General features: G+C 45.6%; 1 long non-coding RNA gene across 1 annotated transcript in view; it reads left to right on the top strand.

Annotated features, from left to right (window-relative positions):
* Nucleotides 1-2,784: 2,784 nt before the first annotated feature.
* LOC111179479 (uncharacterized) overlaps nt 2,785-19,237 on the top strand; it is a 283,874-nt gene continuing 267,421 nt past the window's right edge. The window contains exon 1 of the long non-coding RNA XR_016390888.1: nt 2,785-3,323. This is a non-coding gene — a long non-coding RNA (uncharacterized LOC111179479). The remainder of the gene's footprint in view (nt 3,324-19,237) is intronic.

Raw genomic sequence — 19,237 nt, 5'->3', positions numbered from 1 at the left:
ATCATTTTAACATGCCTTCCAAGATTGAGTTCGCATTATGGATTGTGAAAACATAGATTCTGTTGCTTGGGAGGGGGCAAATGGAGATCTATCAGTGTTCTAGAAAATGAATTTTTAATACCACTTGAAAGACAAGTTACAGACACTCAGAGGTTTTAACTAAGACCATTTTCACGCCTGAAACAAATATGTTTAATTAGGCAGCTAACAGCTCTCCTCAATGCTACAAAGCTGAGAGGAGAACACACAAATTCTTTAGGAAAGGAGCAGGCGTTTAGTCCAGAGCGCCGGTCCCATGGCCAGACAGCAACAGTTTCCTCACCATGTCTCTACTCAACATCAGGAATCATAGAATGTACGATATTTGTCAAAATGGATGTGGGGTTAAATCTGGCTCTTGCCTCTTCCTAGCCCTTTAATTTTGGCCAAGCCACTTAATATTTTCTGAGCCTCGTCCATCTGGGCGATAGTAATACCATTTCTGAGTTATAGGAAAGATTAAATTGAAATAATGCATATAAAGCACCAGATACATGAGAATAATTGTTTTAATTGAGGTAGTAATGTTCACAATGGTGTTTGGCCTTCATCCCGGGAGGAAGAATTTGCTAGTAGTGGGATGGGGTGTGAGAATTTTCAAGGACAGAAGATCCATTCCTCCACGAACCTGCTAGAGGACCACTTTTCTGTCTCCAAAGGCCTCTGTGAAAATGCATATCAAAGTGAGGATGTTCAGTAGTAGTGAGGGTGCAAAGAACAGAGAAGGGTGGTGGGTGTACAAGCAGGTTGAACATTGTAGTCAAACTACTGCTTATATTCATTAATTAACACCAACCGCATCCCAAGACGCATCAGGCAACACGGTGAACACTTTGGATATGTGACCCCATTCAATCCTCATAGCAGCCCTGGGAGATCGGTACTTATACTATTTCTATTTAGTACAAGGTTTTCCAAATTCAACACGGTGGATATTTGGGGGCAGATAATTCTTTGTTGGGAGCGCTGTCTCGTGCATTGTAGGATGTTTAGCAGTATCCCTGGCCGTGACCTACTAGGTACCAGTAGCACACTCTCCCCACCCCAGTTGTGGCAACCAGTAATGGCCCCAGGCGTGGTCAGATGTCCCGGGTCAGGGGAACAGTCACCCTCGGTTGAGAATCTCTGGGTGACTAATCAATGAATAAAATAAAGTAGTGAAGTTCAGAGACTTCCCCAGATCACCTGGCAAGCAAGTGTTGGAGCCAGGATCCGAAATCAGGCGGCGAGTTTCCCAAACCTCACCCTTGTATATTGATACCAAAGCTATACTCTCTCCTAGGCCCAGAATATAAGGTAAAGAAAGCTCTGTGTTTGGGGGGATTTGAGTGGTAGGAGGAGCCTTTGTAGCAAAACCTCTGCTGTGACTAATGAGCATAATAAGCCATCTGACAACCTGGCCACATCTGATGGTTCCAGGTAAATACTTTCCCTGGAGAAGCTCTCCCTGATTCCGACACCACAAGCTGTGCAAAAACAAGCCGGAAACTGTTTCTTGGGAACATCTCCCTTGGCCAGTTCATGGCATTTAAGAAAAAATATTTGGCCCCAAACCATTATCTTCTCCTTATTAATAAGATTTGGCAGTAGCTGTGTTTTGGCTTTAAAAAAAAAATGAAGTCTACTTTCAGAGATGGAGACTTGCCTTCACCGAGGAATCCAAATGTCTGTCCTAGGTTCAAAAGGGAAATTAAATGAGAACATTTTGATTATGCTCAAATGTGTGTCTGGTATTCCAAGGGGACAAATTTCACTTAAATAAGTGATCTCTGGAGTGATTTGTTAAAAACAATTCCTCTTATTCCTAGAGTCCTATCTCTGTAGTTTAGCTGGGTCTGTCACAGGCATCTGAGAAAGCCCGTTATTACACTGCCGTGCGTTGCTTTAATAATACAGCTTGTTCACATGTCCCTTACAGCCACAAAGCGCATTCATGTTCATCTCATCTTTGCAATAGCTCCTTAGAGGTATTATTACTATGCCCAGTTTTACATATGTGGAAACCGACGCTCAAGGAGGTTGGCATCCACCAGTCAACAGCTGGCAGAGATTGGGCTCCAGTTCAGGTCCTTTAATCCCAAAAGGGTGGGTAGGTGATGGGTGCCTGGTTGGCAGCAGGCTTTGGGGAAGATGTGAGTCTGGCTTTGGAGGCCAACTCCATCTATTCTCCTTTGGCCTGTGATTGGCCTCATAGCTGGGCCTCCAGAAGGCTCAGGAGTGATGCCCCAGCTAGCAATGCTCAAGGCCCCAAGGCCTGGATATTCCCAGGGCTGTGTGGATGTCTGGGCCTGACAGCAGTGCCACAGAGCCCAAGGCAGTGCAAACACACGAGCGTGCATGTAGGCACGTACAAAGTGCATGAAAACAAGAATACCGGCACACAAACTTCGCACAGGTCAACACGTAGTCAAAGTGGGGGCAAAAGGACTGGCCCCAGGCAGGTCCCCAGTGGGCTCTACTTGTGTCTTTCATTATTGTTCCAATCTACCTTCAGTGCCCACCTCCTCACCCCCCACCCCTCCTTGGTCCGAAAATGTTCACTCAGTGTGCGCAATTTAGGATAACTTCTTCCTGCACTACCTCTAGCTTAAAGCTCCTCTCCATCCTTCAGTGCCTTAAACTCTTCTGGCCCATAGTGTATGAGATCCTGCTCTAAGACACTGATGGAGTAGAAGAGCCATGAGGTCAGAGTCTGAGGGTATTTCATACTCCTGTGTCCTCAGCCCCCAGCTGAGCCCTTGGTACATGGATCGGGAGAGGCGGGAAAAAGCAGAGGCTGAGCCAAGTCACCAAGGCTGGCGTGCAAGGCCTGCCACTCACTGACCATGTGACCGTGAGCGAGTCAGTTACACTGTGGTAGAATAAGGGACTCTGAAGAGGGCCACCTCCTAATCCCCAGAACCTGTGAATATGTGACCTTAATTGGCGAGAGGAGACTCAGGTTGCAGACTGAATTAAGGCTGCTAACCAGCTGACTTTAAAATAGAGAGTTTAGCCTGGATTCTCCAGGTGGGCCCAGTGTAATCACAAGGGTCCTTAAAATTGGAAGCTAGAGGCAGAAATGGAGTCAGTACTGAAGTGATGCCATATGAAAAACACCAGACCCTCTGTTACAGGTTTTGAAGATGGAAGGAGACACAAGTCAAGAAATGCAGGCGGCTTCCGGAAGCCGGAGAATTCAAGCACATGGATTCATGGATAGAGCCTCCTGAATGGAGTGTGTCCTGCCGACACCTTGATTTTAGCCCCGGTGAGACCCACGTTGGACTTCGACCTCCAGAACCGTAAGATAATACACTCGTGTTGCTTTAAACCACTAAGTCCATAGTAATTTACTATAGTGGCATTAGATGCGAACACAAATCTAAGGCTCCATTTTCCCATCTTTAAAATGGGGTCAGTGACGGCACAGACCCTGCAGTAATGAGTAAATGTGACAGCGCGCGGTATATGTAAAGCTCATGGAGGACAACCCGACTAACACAGTAACTTTCAGTGCTTATCAGATGTGCAAAAATGGTCATTGAGCGAATGAATAGATGAATGAATGAATGAACAAAATTGTTGGAGGCAAGAAGCAAGAAAAGGGATCTAGGGTGTGTTCAAGGAAGGATCAAAGTATTTGCAAAGTTAAGGTTGACTGTGTACACAATTAGTTACTTGCCCTTTGCCATTGTCTGCAGAAGCTTAAAGAATATGGTAACCAGGCCCTTCCTTGATTTTGACCCTGAATTTCCCTATTAACCTGTTTCTGCCGTGGTTAGCCTTCGTCCTCTGCGCTCCCATGCTGATCCTTTCCAGAAACTGATACATGCAAACCCCTTGGATCCCTCAGCAAAGAAACTAATAATAATAATAATAATAATACAAGAATTAAACTATGACAATGTGAGAGCAGTGGATAGTGGTATTTCATAATGTTGGGTTGACTACAATGTGAAGTGATGGAGTAGCCTCCATACTATTTCCTCAAAGTCCTGTGCTTTCCACCCTTCATTTTTGCCTGTGGGAAACAATCCACCCTGAAGAAACCTTGTTTCCACCAAGACTTTTTTTATTTTTCCTTTTTTGCAGTTCCCCTGTCCCAGGCCATCAGACATCTAACTATAACCGAACAGCCCGCTCTGCCTTCACACACCAGCATTTTCTAAATATTCGCATTCCTCAGATGCCAGCTCCTTCCTTATTTTCTCAATTCCGTATTTGTTTATCCTCAAAAGCTCCTTTGTAGCTGCCCACATGGATCTGGGAAAATGTGGAGGCCAGCCCTCTTCCCTTGGGCAGCCCAGGGCCCACCAGGAGCCCCATTTCCGTTTCTCCACCTCGGGGGCACTCTCCTGAGAACAGAACTGACTGCAAGGTCCCCGTGGGCCCAGCAGCTGACCCAGCCCTTCAAATGCACAAACGGTCCTCTAAGGATCTGGGGCCTGGTGAGTGCAGGTTCCCTCGGGGGGATTTTTAAACCCATGGTTCCCTGTTTTGCAAGTAGGAGCCCCTCACTTCAGCCGGGTCTCCCTCAGACAGACCTCAGAGCCCGGGGTATTTAAAAGCCAGGGATCATATCATAGCGAGGGTGCCCTGACTGTGAACTTCGCCCTTGAAGGGTGCAGCCCTCGCCCACAGATTATAAGGTAACAAGCAAGCCAGTGACCTGCCCTGAACCCCGACCTTGCCCTCTGCATGGGCTGGGAACCCCTGCAGAAGGCCAGCCAGGAGAGAGTTGGAAAAGAGCCAGCTGTGGGCCTGGTGTGCCTGCCGCGGCCAGTCCCGCAGGAGGATTAGCAGGAAATGGCGTTTCTTTGGTCAACAAGAAGTGAGTCTTCTCTCCAGCATGGGCTAGAGCAGGACTTCCGGTCCTGGAGTTGCAGTCTAGAATCGTCTCTTCTTTAGGGGAAGAAAGAGTCATTTCCTTGCTTCACCCTCTTACCGCCTCCCCGCTGCCTTTAGAGAAGGCTCCAAGTCCCCTTCACAGCCTTCTGGAATCCTGCTTCTACCTGCTTCTCTGCTCCACCCACCTCCTGGCACACAGTCAGCATTCAGCTCTCCTGAACTGGTCGTGAATCCTCTCGGCTCTCTGTGCCTCCCAGACCTCAGTGCCTCTGCGAAGGCTCTCTTCCCCGCCTGGGTAATTCTTAATTACCCTTCAAAGCTCAGCACAGCAGGCACTTCTCCAGCCCCACTAGAGACCTGTCCTTACTGGGTGATAGGTAGGCATAGAAGGCCCCAGCATTTTGCACCTGCCAACTCATTTACTCTTCACTGTCACACCATGAAGTAAGTCAGTGGGACTATAAACCCGTTTCACACATTGGGAAACCAAGTCCAGAGAGCTGAAGCAACTTGTCCAAGGTGGCAAAGTTGACAAGAGGCAGAGCTGGGACAAGCAGCCCAGCTCTGGTGTTAGCCTGGGCTCTGTACTCGGCCAGAGGCAGATTTTCACCAGCTGCGTGACCTTGGACTGGTTACTTAACCATTTCTGAACGTCAGTTGCCTCATCTAGAAAATGGGCTTACAAAGAGAACCTGTGAAGAGGTATAGAATGTGTCTTGAGCGCCTACTGTGCAGTAAACACTCAGTTAAGACCTGGTAACTGTAATATTATTACTACTGATAATCCTTAGTATGGCCTCCCTCACAGCCCTGATGACACCAGACCTAATCGTGACCTGAATCCCCACACAGGGCAGGATCCCAAGGTGGTGCCTAATTCAGAGCTTAGTAGATATTAGTAACAGAGGAATGAATGATTGCATCTAGTCTAATGCATTTATCACACCAGGCCCACCTTGAGCATTCAATTAATATTAGTAATAATTATTATCATCATAAATTAATAGTAATTATCATCGTAATAATAATTATCATTATCACTGTTTTCTTGGATCCTGTAACATAGCTGCATCTCCAGTGGGGGGACTTCTACTTTGTCGTTTGTGTTGAATGAAGGACATTCACAGTCTCCTAGCTGATTCAGAGGAAATACTGCCAGCTTGGCAGCCACATCCACCAAAGAGCAGTAGCAGGAGTCTTAATCATATCACACGATGAACTGAGATGCCTTTTGTTGTTCAAAACAGTGCTGGGGACGGTGGAAAAGTCAAACGAGGTAAAAGCCAAAACAGCCCAATCATTTACCCACAATGGGAATCACTGACCACAGGGCCAGGGTCAATATTAGGGCAAGTTACATATCAATGTGGGGTCATTAGTCTCTGTTCTTCCCAGTTCTGGGAGAGCACATTGGCCCTGGGCCAGCCCATGGGAGCGGGGAGCCGGCAGTGTGGACTCTAACCGTGAAAAACAAGATGCTAGGAGGTTTTATGCTCCTAGAGCTTAAAGGTCAAACCGAGCCGTGGTTACGGTGCCCATCTGCTTTCCGGATGCGCCCTCCGCAGGGATGAACAAAGTCCAGCTTGCGGGAAGGAATCCAAAGGCCGTGTCCTCTAATGACAACGGGGCAGAGACGCTCCTCCTGGCTGTCCGGGAGGGCTCTGGGAAAATGGCACATACTGTGTTTAGGGGCCAAGCTGGGGCCAGTGGAATTAAGGAGGAATATTGTCATTCTCATTACTAATTATAATAGTTTACTCTTCATGGAACACGTACTGGGGGCTGTGCTTTGTGATTTCATATGTGACATCACTTAACCCTCACAGATGCCTCGGGGGCAGGGTGGGGGGATTATTACCCCAATTAGACAAATAATGAAGCTGGAAAGTTCAAGATTGCCCAAGCTGATCATCTAGCAAGTGGCAGGGAAGGGATCTCCTGCCCAGTGCAACATGCCTCCAAACTCAGCCATCAGATGGATGTGGGCAGTTGCTCACCCCAAACCCATCCTCTCCTTTGTCTTTGCTCAGAAGACCCTGACTTCGTCCAGGGCAGCCATGTGTTCAACCCCCAGGAGATGCTGGCTCTCCCAGAACCCCCTGCAGCTGGGGTAACCACAGGACAGAACCGGCAGGGAAAGCTCACTTGGAGGGGGATGCCATTTTAGGCACACATTCACTTCCGGGAAAAAAAGAGGACAGGCTCATCTATCCCTTCTTCTTCTGCCTCAAAGGAGTTCTTGAGCCGGGAGAGAAAGAGGCCTTCTTCTTTTTATAGTTTTCTTTTTTCCCCCAGTTTTACTGAGGTTTAACTGACAAAAACTGTGTATATTTAAGGTGTACAGCTTGGGGATTTGACATATATGTACATTGTGAAATGATCTCCACAATCAAGGTAATTAACACAGCCACATCTCACATAGTTACCTGTGTGCGTGTGCGTGTGTAGTCGTGAGAAGACTTAAGATCTACTTTTAATAAATTTCAGGTATATACAATGCCGTGTGATTAACTAGAGTCACCAGCCTGTGTGTTAGAGCCCCAGAACGTATTCATCATATAACTGAAAATTTATACAGTGGATGAATGGATAAAGAAAATTATATATATACACACACACACATATATATATGTAATACACACACACACAATGGAATATTATTAAGCCATAAAAAGAAGGACATCCTGTCATTTGCAGCAACATGGATGACCCTGGAGGACGTTACACGAAGTGAAATAAACCAGACCCAGAAAGACAAATACTGTGTGATCTCACTTATATGTGGAATCTGAAAAGAAGGCAGAAGCCTCTTTATGCACAGAAGGCCTCTTGTGCTCATGAGGGAAAGACAGAGAACATCTCAGAGACCTCAGAGCTGGGATCATTGATCGGTTGAAGTAGCACCTGGAACCAGGCGCCTTGGGTCTTCTCATTAGTGCAGCAAGCCAAACAAGCAGCTGGCCACGGCTCCTGTGTCCTACAGCAGGGGCAGATGTGCCCGAGAGGTGTCTCCATCACTGCCTTCAGGGAAGGGAAGGAATAACATATAAAATAAATGGAAAATGGACGAAAGGTACAAAAATCTAAACAACTGGGGTGTGGCCTTGGTCACAAACACGCTCCTTAAGACTCTTTCTGCCGCCCTGTTCTTCTCCCTTGAGCTGGAGAACTGGTCCTGGTCCCAGTGGCCAGCAGAGCGGCTAGGAGAGTTTGAACAGTCAGCTCTGACCCTCTAATTGCATTTATCATGTACTAATGAGCATTTAATAAGCAGCGACCAGGCACCCAAACTGAAACAATAAAGCGACCTCATCCCTCCTTCAAAGATGAAGAAACTCAGATTCAGATGTTAACAGTGGCAATAATGAAGGGCGGCAATGCCTAATCGGAGTGAATGGCGCCATTAGAACCCAGAACCGCCTGATCTGGAATCTGCTTGCAGGCGGGAGGCTTTGTAATTAGCCACCGCGGTGCTTCTGAGGCCCTCACTGGTTGGAATAATTAACGCAGGCACATTTTGTTTCAACAGGAGCCAAGTCTCGGGTATCTAGATGGACATTGCAAGGCCCCGACACTCTTTTCTGCCAGGTGTGAGTTCTTGGGGTTGGGAAACTCTGCACAGTGCCGGGTGCGGGCCCCGCGTGGGCTTGCCATGGGATGCTGGACCTTGGCAGTTGTTAAACTGGGGAGTGGTGTGGCTCTCGGAGTGTTCCCGAGGCCGGCACCAAGGACTTGGCCACCAGTGGGCCACATTTTTTGATCCCACTCTGGCCCCCACCCCATTCTCAGCTAAGATTTGATGTTTACCTGGGGACTAGCTGGGCCAGAGGTTCTGAAAGGGTGGATCCCAGACCAGCAGCATTGGCCTCACCTGGAAACTTGCTAGAAATGAACTTCTCCAGCCTCACCTCAGATCCACTGAATTAGAAACTTCAGAGGGAGTTTGCATTTTAAGAAATGCAAACTGCATTTCAGAAATCTACATTTTAAGAAGCCCCCAAGAGGATTCTGATAGACACTCAGGTTTGAGAAGCGCTCCCTGGACTAGTCCTAAGATAGGAGCCCTCTTCATAGCATGAGGCAGGAGTGCTGAGGAGCCTTCAAAGACCTGCAGTTCTTGGAGCAAAGGCCTCCTTCTGTGGTCCTTGTTCAATCCATCACCGTCGCATGGAGCTGCTCATGCTTGGGGACCTTCCTGTAGAGGACGACTTTCTCATCTGCATGTTGCTGATCTCCCCACATTTGTCCTCAATGCTAACTCTGTACAGAATGTCCTTCCTCTTCCGAGAAGCCTCCACAGACTGCTTTCTTTGCTCCACCAGCTCAAAATAGCCTGTGGTCTCTTATGGAAGTTACTTCTTATATGCACTATGCAATCCACAAGGACAGGTACACACTGGCTTGTACATAGTATGTCTTCCATGATATTCTCCTAATGTAAATTCAGTAAATATTTTGGGGGCATTAACTTGAAGAACTTACCCATGTCACATTTTCTTATTTTTACCCTTCATTTTTATTCCCCTCCCTCCTTTGATTATAAATAGAGGGGCTTTAATTTTTCCTCTTCCCCTCCCCACCAATTAAAAAAGGCATAATTTAAGTGTCTCTCCCCTTAAAGTTTGGTCCCCTTTCTCATGTGAGAAAGTCAATGATTAATAACTAGGTTGCTGGACTTTCAGACACCATGTTGTCTCATCATTATTTTTCCCCGGGTCAGCACCTATTTACCAAATGTCTGATCTGGGCTAATAGAGAAATTCTGGAGAAAATATAAAAACAAGTTTCATACAGTGGTTCAGCTCTTCAGATCCTTATAACTTGGGCTGGGACACAGCCTTCAAAAAACCTAGAACAACCCTGCTGTAGTTAGAGGCAGTTCATCAGAATGATCCAGAGACTGCTTCCCCTGGTCAGATCTCAGGCCTCAAGTCAGGGAAGGGCAGAAGTGTGTGCATTGAGACATCTGGGGAGGCTTGCTGGCGCAAGGAAGTCTTGAGGATGCTCCTTGGGGTTGGATGCTAGAAACTTCCACTGCCTTTCTTGTCCACTTACCCATCACCGGGGACAACACTGACAAGAGCCCTGCCTGGAGGGATCTTGCAGTTTGGTTAGGGAAACAGGTAATTTAAACCCACAAGCCTTACATGACTTGAAATATGCAGAAGAGAAATACAAAGGGCTCGGGAATATTGAATCCAGTCAGGGCAGTCCAGGCAATGCCTCCTGGGGGAAGTGAATTCTAGGTAAAGATCTGACATCTGAGTTCTCCAGGGAAGAGAAGGGAGTATAGAGGGGCGTGGAATAATGCCCCATGGCAAGAGCAGATGCAGACTCGAGGTCCTGAAAAGAAGTTTCTGACAGCCAGGACTTGGTGTATGAGATGCAAAGTGATAATAATCTAAAGACATGATTCTTTGATTTGAGCTGCTTCAAAATCCCCTGAAGGGTGTGTGAAATCCTATTTTGCTGGGTCCACCCCCAGAGTTTCTGATTCAGTGGATCAGAGCTGGGGCCCTAGCATTTGCATTTCCAGCCAGCCGCCAGGTGCTGCTGGAGCAGCTGGTCTGGGAAGCACACTTTGAGAACCTAATCTAAGGGAACGAGGGTTGTCAACACGTAAGGAGCTCACACAACCTTTAATAAACCTGAGCCCATTGAATGGGTCCACTATTATTCCCATTTCACAGATGAGGAAGACAATCGGAAAGACTGAATTGTTTACCCCAGATCCCAAAGGTAGAAGATGTCAAAGCTGGTATTACCCATGTTCTTTGAACTGGACCACCTCTGTTTCTCAGACCAACCATGAGCTACAGAAGGAGGAGGTGTGGCCATATATGAAGACACATGTCTTGCCGCTATTTAATAAGTAACTTTTCAGAGGGACGTGAAGGGGAGACACAGAGGGGTGAGGCAGTGAGCTGCAATTACCCCAGCTCTGCCCCATCCCCTTTGCCCTGGACAGGGTTGAAGCGTGGGTAGAATCTTCCCATAACCAGGCAAGGAAATGGATCCCACAGTCTGTACACACCATTTCAGATACAGAAGATCACTAAGACAAATGTTGGAAGGGTCAATAACATGGTAAAAACTGATTATCAGCTATTTAATCCCTATTAAAGGTTTCACAAACAGTGTGAGTTTCTTAAAGGAAAAATAAAGTCACCTCTTTGTTACATGCACTTAATAACTGTGCATTTATACACACACACACACCCCTGTGCAGAGTTAAATGTGTATACCGGATGATAATTTATTTCTAGATGCCACGTGAAGGTAAGATTCAACATGCATGGGTGTGTATGTATAGAAAGTTCTATGATCCTAGTTGATCTTATAGGAAGGTATACCCACATTTAGAAACATACCAGAGAGTTAGTAAGAAGAGCCTGACTTTAATACTCCCCATAATCCCACAAGGGTGGTGCTACATTATCTCATATGTTGTGGGGATTAGATCAGATCATATATGAGAAGCTTACTGCCTGATATGTAATATACTTTCAGTAAATAATAGCTGGTAATATAATTATTACTTGTGAGCGTTCTACAACCGCTTGGTGGCCATGTCAACTTGGGCAGTTCTTTTTGTTTCTCTAAGTTTCAGGTCCCTCATCTGTAAAATGGAAAGAATTGCTAGCTAGATTAGGTCAAAGTGTTCAAAGCATTTCTGATTTTGGCTGAAGAGTCTTGTGTTCAAACGAAATTATGTGTGGGACTGGTCCAAAGTGGAGTTTTTCTGGCTGTTTTGCATAAACTCTTGGACTTTCTTTGAAGTCTCAGACTGTTTTACTTCACATCTCAGAGCCTTAGTTTCCTCTTCTGAAAAATGGAACTATTGATAGAACCGATCTCACGGGGCTGTAGCCATGAAGAAATGAAACGGTGCATGTGAAGTATTTTAGGCCATACAAAGTGCCCACATCTGCCTTGATTTTATCCCCCCCGTCCCATCTCTCCTATATGGGGAGGCCTAGCTCTCACCCTCTGCTGTGGCCTCAGATTCTTCTCCAAGAGAACAGGTCCTTGGAGCCAACTCAGAACCACTGGATAGATGTCATTACTCCCTTCTGCCTTGAGCGGAACAAGGGTCATGATTGATAACCGGGCCCCTGGCAGGCAGAGGAAAAGCACATGCTCAGAAGTATTCAGAGCTCCTGTCGGATGGAGCATTAGGCTCCGAGGAGACTACAGATCAATGAGCTTCTCAATATGCCCGATACATTCCCACCCGAGATCTATCCCACTTGTTTGAGTATTAGCAATCGCAAGATGGGGGTGCTTTCAGGGAATTCGGCTGGGGCAGAGGAGACAGAAGCTCTCGGGGTTCTTCATACCAGCATTTTTAGAATGCGGGCGGGGCGTGGGGGGCTTTTTTCCTGCCCCAGAAGCTCAACTTATTGAACTGAGTCAAATTATTGTACATCCTGACAGAGCCCTCACTGCCATTGATCAGTCCCGAAACCCTCTTCTGCATTGCATCACCATTTCAAGAAAGAACATGTTCTCAGAAATATGTGTGATCTAGGAATGACCCCTGGGCTGCATCCTGCCCACTTGGAGAGAGAGGCGTTCTGAGAGATTGGCAGTCGATGGGCAGAAGACCCAGCTGAGTGCCAAGGGTGGCTCCTCCCTGGGCTGCTGTCAGTCAGTGCACTCCGGGCTAAGTGAGCCAGACTTGGGCTTCTATATGCCAGAGGAAGATTCTCAATCTGAGTGCAAGGAAGGAAGGGGCGAAGCAGAGCTTGGTCGTGGTTCTTTTGATTATACAATTGAGAACATTAACTTCTCAGCACTAGTTTGGATTTTGCAAAAATTGTGCAGGCTTAGGCCATTGTTCGATGTATGTTGAATATTGCTTCTTAATGATGCTTAATGTCGAGTGTGCGGTATGTGCAGTGCACATGTGTATGTGTGTGTGTCTTTGTATGTGTGTATTTGTGTATGTCCAAATTAGCTGAGAATTTCTTTGAAAAAAAAACCCAACTATGTCTTATCACTTTTAAAATCACTAGAGCTAAGAAAACAAGAATGGGACCTTGTTCATGTTAAGAGTTCAGCAAATGTTTCCTAAAATTGGGTTAGGCTTTTAATTAGTGTTTATTATAAAAGAAGTGCAAACTAATTACAATTTTTTTAACATCCAGAGAAGTATAAAATGAAAGGTTACCTCTTTCTTGGTTCCCTAGAGGAAATCTCTGTTAGAAATCTCTTTAATGTGTATCTATCCATATATTTTCTGTGTATACACAAATATAAAGATATACAATTGCTCATTTACATTAATTTATTTATTTTTGGCTGCACTGGGTCTTCGTTGCTGTGCGCGGGCTTTCTCTAGTTGCGGCGAGCGGGGGCGACTTATCGTTGCCGTGAGCAGGCTTCTCATTGCGGTGGCTTGTCTTGTTGCGGAGCATCACGTGAGAGACTAGTAGCCTTTGCTGGAGGTCAACAAAAAAGACAACACAGGGGCGGCAGCTATTCAGCAAAGGTGGCCCCCAGTGACCCAGGCCTCCCAGCTCTCCCATGCACCTGTGGTCCCTTCCACGGTGAATCTGGGCTGGCCCGAGATCGTATTAAACTATAGCACGCAGAGAGTAAAATGCAGTGTTGGCTGCAGGCCCAGCATTTAAGGAGAAGGGCAGCTCCTGCTTCTTGCTTCTTGACATGCTCATTCTTGGGAGCCCTGAGCCCCTGTGTAAGAAGTCCAGCTCCTCAGCTGGAGAGACCATGTAGAGAAAGACCACATTGAGATGCCACATGGAAAGGCATAGCCCCGGGGCAGCACGGCAAAGGAGGGAGCCATAGCAGGTCCTGTCTTTAGTTGAATGTAGCCCAGCCACCATGTGGCTGCAGCTGCTAGCGAAACCCTTAGTGAGACCAGCGTAAGAACACCCTGCTGAGCCTGGCCGACAACAAACTGAGACATAATAAAGTGCTGTGCTTTGAAGGCACTACATTTTGGGGTAGTTTGTTACACAGCAGTAGAGAACACACATCAGGGTAATGACTTGACTCTGTGTTCATTCCAAACCCTGGTACATTCTCAGGAAATAAGGAAATTGATGAGGGAAGGCCCTCCCATCTCAGGCTCTTACTTGTCTCCCAGGTCTTGAGAGAGCTCCCCTCCAAGGTCAGCATCTTACATTTTCAACTTAATTTGGGTTTGGAATTCCTTTGCGAGGATAGGAAAAGGAAAACTCCAGTTTTATTCCTGGTGCTGCTATCATAAAGCCCTGGCAGTGTCCAGTCTAAAAATGGCCTACAAGTTTTTCAAACAGTTAAACATAGAGTTACCATATGACCTGGCAATTCTACTCCTGGTATATACCCAGGAGAATGGAAAACATTTGTCCACACAAAAACTTGTACATAAATATTCATAGCAGAGCAATATTCACAATAGCCAAAAGATAGAAACAATCCAAATGTCCATCAATGAATGAACAAACAGAATAAAATGAAATAAAATAAAACAAAAAGAGCCTACATCTTCTTAAATGGAGGTAAATGCTATGTGGGAACAAGTGAGCAGACTTCAATCTGAGGGTGGCTAATTGCATATCAAAAAGTGAAAAAGAAAAAAAAACAAAAAGAAAAGTATCAAAACAATCTAGAACGTCTCCATATATTCTGAAGAATCCAATAATTGGCAAGCAGATTACTTGCTTAGCCCCCTAGGACATTGGTTGACATAAATAGTTAATTCCTGGGAAGGGTTATGTGCGTGTTCCTTATTAGTTGACATTTTCCTTTAACAAGGAACATGAGGACCAGGAAAAATTGTCATTATCCGAGAGTAATGGGTTTTCTTTTGAGAAGCCCATGTGTTTAACGAGGATAGCGTCTTTCATTCCACAGCATTCCAAAGGTATTTAGAGACTTTATGGGGCTTGAAATGGAGCCACCTCTGGCATGAAACCCGGGAACACCTCTTGCCGTTTGAGGACAGGATGTGCGGAATGCCAACCGAAACTACCCAGAGCACATAATTACCAGTTGGAATTATCAATTACTGACTGGAATGGGTCCAGGTCCCAGGCTCAACTCTTGTGACAAACATCAAGGGTTATTTAAAGACCACACATGATTTGACATCTTTGCTTCAGCCTCTACACCATCTCAGACCCCAGAGCAGAGAGTATGTTACATAGATTAATTCTTCCCCGATGGCTGATGTTGAGTTCTGACTCATGAAAGAGAGGCCTCAGAATCAGGCACGTTTACTGCATTCAGTGATCACCTGGTCTTGGGTGCAAGCAGTGAGCTTTGAAGAGCAGAGGGCTCTAAGTCCCGGGTGCCATCTGTGTTATCTGCTCTGGACCGGGAAGCGCCACATAAGGCTAGCCAGGTGCCGGGCATTATCTAGAAGGATCTTCATGCAGACAGATGTAGCGATGCTGAAAGAAGGTGTCTGTAACAACTTCAGAGTTACGAAGTGTAAACATGTACTGTGCGTGTGTGTAACTCACACTTGTGGCCCTTGTGTGAATGTGCTTCTGAGTGTGGTCAGGAATTCCCTTGGGTTGGGGATGTATTTGTGAGTTCCTATTTGGCTGTGCATATGTGGTTTTGAGTTTGTTTGTTTTTCGGTTTTATTTATTTGTTCAACAACAGGAAAGCTATTGCCAGACAGCAGCACAAATCAGAGCAGAACAAATAAGACTCAGTCCTCTGAAGCTTACATTCAAGGAATAGGTAAAGGAAGGAATCAGGCAGCTATGATCCCGTGTGATAAAAGTGCACAGCAGTTAGTTGCAAGTGAGTTTACCAGTGTGAACGCCTCTGTCCTTCCGTGTGTACATAAGGATGCATACCTATGTGTTATGGCATGTTTGGAAAATAACAGAAGTTTGCCAAATGGCTGCACACTGGGTCACTGGAACAATTTATGGTGATGTGAAGGTTATCAGTGGACCCTTGGGGATATGCCCTGGTGATGGGAGGTGTAGTGCTGCACTAAAGCGTGAACTGCAAAATCTATGGCCACACTAACTCCACTCCATCCCTCCCCAGGAGGGAGGACTGCATGACTGTGGGTTTCATGTCAGAACAGAGGGAGGGGCATGTCTGTTCCTGGGAGTCGGGTTGTGCTATGTAAAGGGCTGGGATGTTGTATATGTGAGTGTGTGTTTCCTTGTCTGGTTCTCAAATGCCTTTTCGGATCTCAGGATCTAAATCCACTGAACATGTGGGAATATCAGGTTTTTCCAGCCCCGTTGCTGCTAGGTTGCTGTGCCTCATTCTGGTTTGGGTTAAGTGGATCGTGGGGGAAAAGAGGAAAGGAGGGAAGAGAAGCACACTTACTTTATTCCACCTGCTCTCAGGCACTAAACTGAGCAACTTTTCGTGTGTTGTCCCCTTTTGACCTGAAAACCTTCCCAGGGAGGTGTCAGGATGCCCATTTTCAGTTGGAGAAACCGAGGCTGGATGGCTCACTCCCGTTCAGTATACTTCTATGCCAGCTTCATTTCTCCTCATTACCTGGGTCATAATGTCTAAAGTTCAGAGCCTTTCTCAACTGGAGCTCTTAATCTGAACCACAGAACACAGAAAGCGATTCAACCGACTGTTTTCTCAACTCTTCCAAAGATGGCACATAACTAGAACATTTCCAGATGCAGAGAAGTCCATTTAATAACTAGAACCGTCCTAGAGGCAGAGAGATCCGTTCATCACATACAGTGGATGGCCTGGGACATAATTCTCTTGCAAATCCCCAACTCTTCCAGAGGCTTCTAGAGTGAAGGTCTCAAGCACTGCTTGAGACAAGCCCATCACCTTCTGAAAAGACTCCTGTGGCTCACAGACTTCCCGTGGCTATTTCCTTATCATTCTTTGGGTGTCCTCTTAATGCTGCCTTTTCAGAGGTCCCTTCCTAAAATAGATGTCCCTGTTCCCGTCAGTCTCTGCAGCCTGGTTATTTCCTTCCCAACAGTTATTAAAAACATTTAAAGTCTTTAGCTGTTTACTTGTTTATTAGCTGTCTCCTCTTACTGGTAGGTAAACTCCATGAGGGGCAGGGTTAATCTTTCTTGTTCACCCCTGAATCACCAGCATGTAAATCACGGGTGCATGATACGTTCTCAATAAATATTGCTGGGGTTGATGAATTATCAATTAATATTAGAATTTATCAAGTCCTCGTAAAAAACTTGGATATACAAAATTAAGTTGTTTTCTATTACGTGCATGTGCGTGTGCACACACACAACCCAGAAACATCTGTTTCTTGATTTTTCCCTCCTTTTTATCAGCTTCCTGAACTGAGCACACCCAGAGACTGCTCTTCCCAAAAGGCAGGGTCATAAATATTCAGCCCAGTTTATCTCTGCCTGATAAGATCACGTTAGCCCGAAGGCTCCCACGGGGTCTTGGGGGCAGGGCAGCTCTCTTCTGGATGGATGGCAGGATGCCCACTGCTGGGGGGCGAGGTAAGGGATGGAGGAGAGGCGGAAAAGGAAACTGCCCCCCCGCCCCCCGTTCATGCCACTGAAAGAATGAGGGGTGCGTTTCCCAGATATCGATAACATCTGCTCAGCTAATAAAATAGAGTTTGTCACCGTCATTCTGTGGCTCCAGTGGGAGAAGCAAATGGGAGCATTCGGGAAGGGCCCACGGAGGCAGTTCTGGAGGGAGCGGGCTGTTGGGACAGAGTGATTTTCTGAGGCAGCGGGGCCTGCCCAGACACGCGACTGCCCACACCAGGCTCAGGCATGCACTTGGAGCAGCCCGCTGTGATGAAATTGGACCTTGCTGAACCCTGAGGAACCAGAGGTGCTCCACAGGCCCGTCACCACGGGGCAGTTTGACTTCGTCAGACTGTGGTGTTGTGATTTCAATCAGTGCTAAAATGAATACTATTACAACATCCCTTTGTGAATACCTAAAACATTAGAATGCGTGTAGGATGTATATCTTTATTCACACAGAACACATTTATATCTATATACTTCCTCTAACAAGAGCTAATTTTAAAAATAGAAGTACAGTTAATTTGCAATGCTGTGTTAGTTTCGGGTGTACAGGAAACTGATTCAGTTGTGCATACATACATTTATATACATATATACTTTTGCAGATTCTCCTCCATTACAGGTTATTACAAGCTATTGTGTAGAGTCCCTGTGCTCTACAGTAGTAGTATCTGTTTTATGTATAGTAGTGTGTATATGTGAATCCCCAACTCCATTTATTCCCTCCCCCTCTTTTCCTTTTTGGTAACCATAAGTTTGTTTTCTACGTCTATGAGTCTATTTCTGTTTCACAAATAAGTTCATTGGTGTCATTTTTTTTAGATTCCACATATAAGTGATATCATATGATGTTTGTCTTTCTCTATCTGACTTATTTCACTGACTATGACAATCTCTAGGTCCATCCATGTTGCTGCAAATGGCATTATTTCGTTCTTTTCTATGGCTGAGTAGTGTTTCATTGTATATATATACCATCTTCTTTACCCATTCATCTGTCGATGAACATTTAGGTTGCTTCCATATCTTGGCTAACATGTCTTTAAAAGCTCTGGTTGACATGTTGTAAAAGTGGTATATGGGTAAGGTTGCCAGATCTAGAAAATGTAAATATAGTATACCAACTAAGTCTATCTCAAATACTGCGTGGGACATACTTATGCTACATATTTTTTCATTTTTTATCTGAAATTTAACTGAGCATCCTGTATTTAACCTGGCAAAACTTTTTATGGGTGTATTAGTTTCCTAAGGTTTCTGTAACAAATTACCACAAACTGAGTGGATTAAAACAATTGAAATTTCTTCTCTTAATGTTTTGGAGGCTGGAAGTCTGAGATCAGGTATTAGAGCCATGTCCCCACGGAGACTCTGTGTAGAATACTTCTTTGCCTTTTCTAAGCTTCTGGTGGTGGCCAGCAATCCTTGGCTTATAGGTGCATCATTCTAATCTCTGTCTCTCTTCCGTGGTCTCAGAGAGGTCTCCCTGTGCATCCCGGTCTCTGCCTTCTATTCTCTTAAACGGATGACAGTCATATTGGATGAAGGGCCCACCCTCCTCCAGTATGACCTCACCTTAACTAATTACATCTGTAACGACCATATTTTCAAATAAGGTCACATTCTGAGATATTAGGGGGTGGGATTTCAACATATTTTTCTAAGAGACACAATTTATTGCATGACTTTGGTTTATATTATTTAATTATAATTCTTTGGATAACTTGATTCTGGTTCACTGCAAAGAACCCTCTTTAACATTTGAGACACTGAGTCGCAGAGAAAGTAAATCACATGCCCAAGGTTGCACAGCCACACAGGAGGTCTTTGTGAGACTCCAACACAGGCAGTCCAGGCAAAGAGCCTGCCTCGTAATCCCTACTCAACAG

This window comes from Delphinapterus leucas, chromosome 20 (assembly GCF_059928025.1).
Source record: "Delphinapterus leucas isolate spDelLeu-1000000601 "Yukka" chromosome 20, BTC_Dleu_Yukka2, whole genome shotgun sequence".
NCBI lineage: Eukaryota > Metazoa > Chordata > Mammalia > Artiodactyla > Monodontidae > Delphinapterus > Delphinapterus leucas.
Note: the sequence above shows the minus strand (reverse complement) of the source record. Positions and strands in the feature narration are given on the sequence as shown.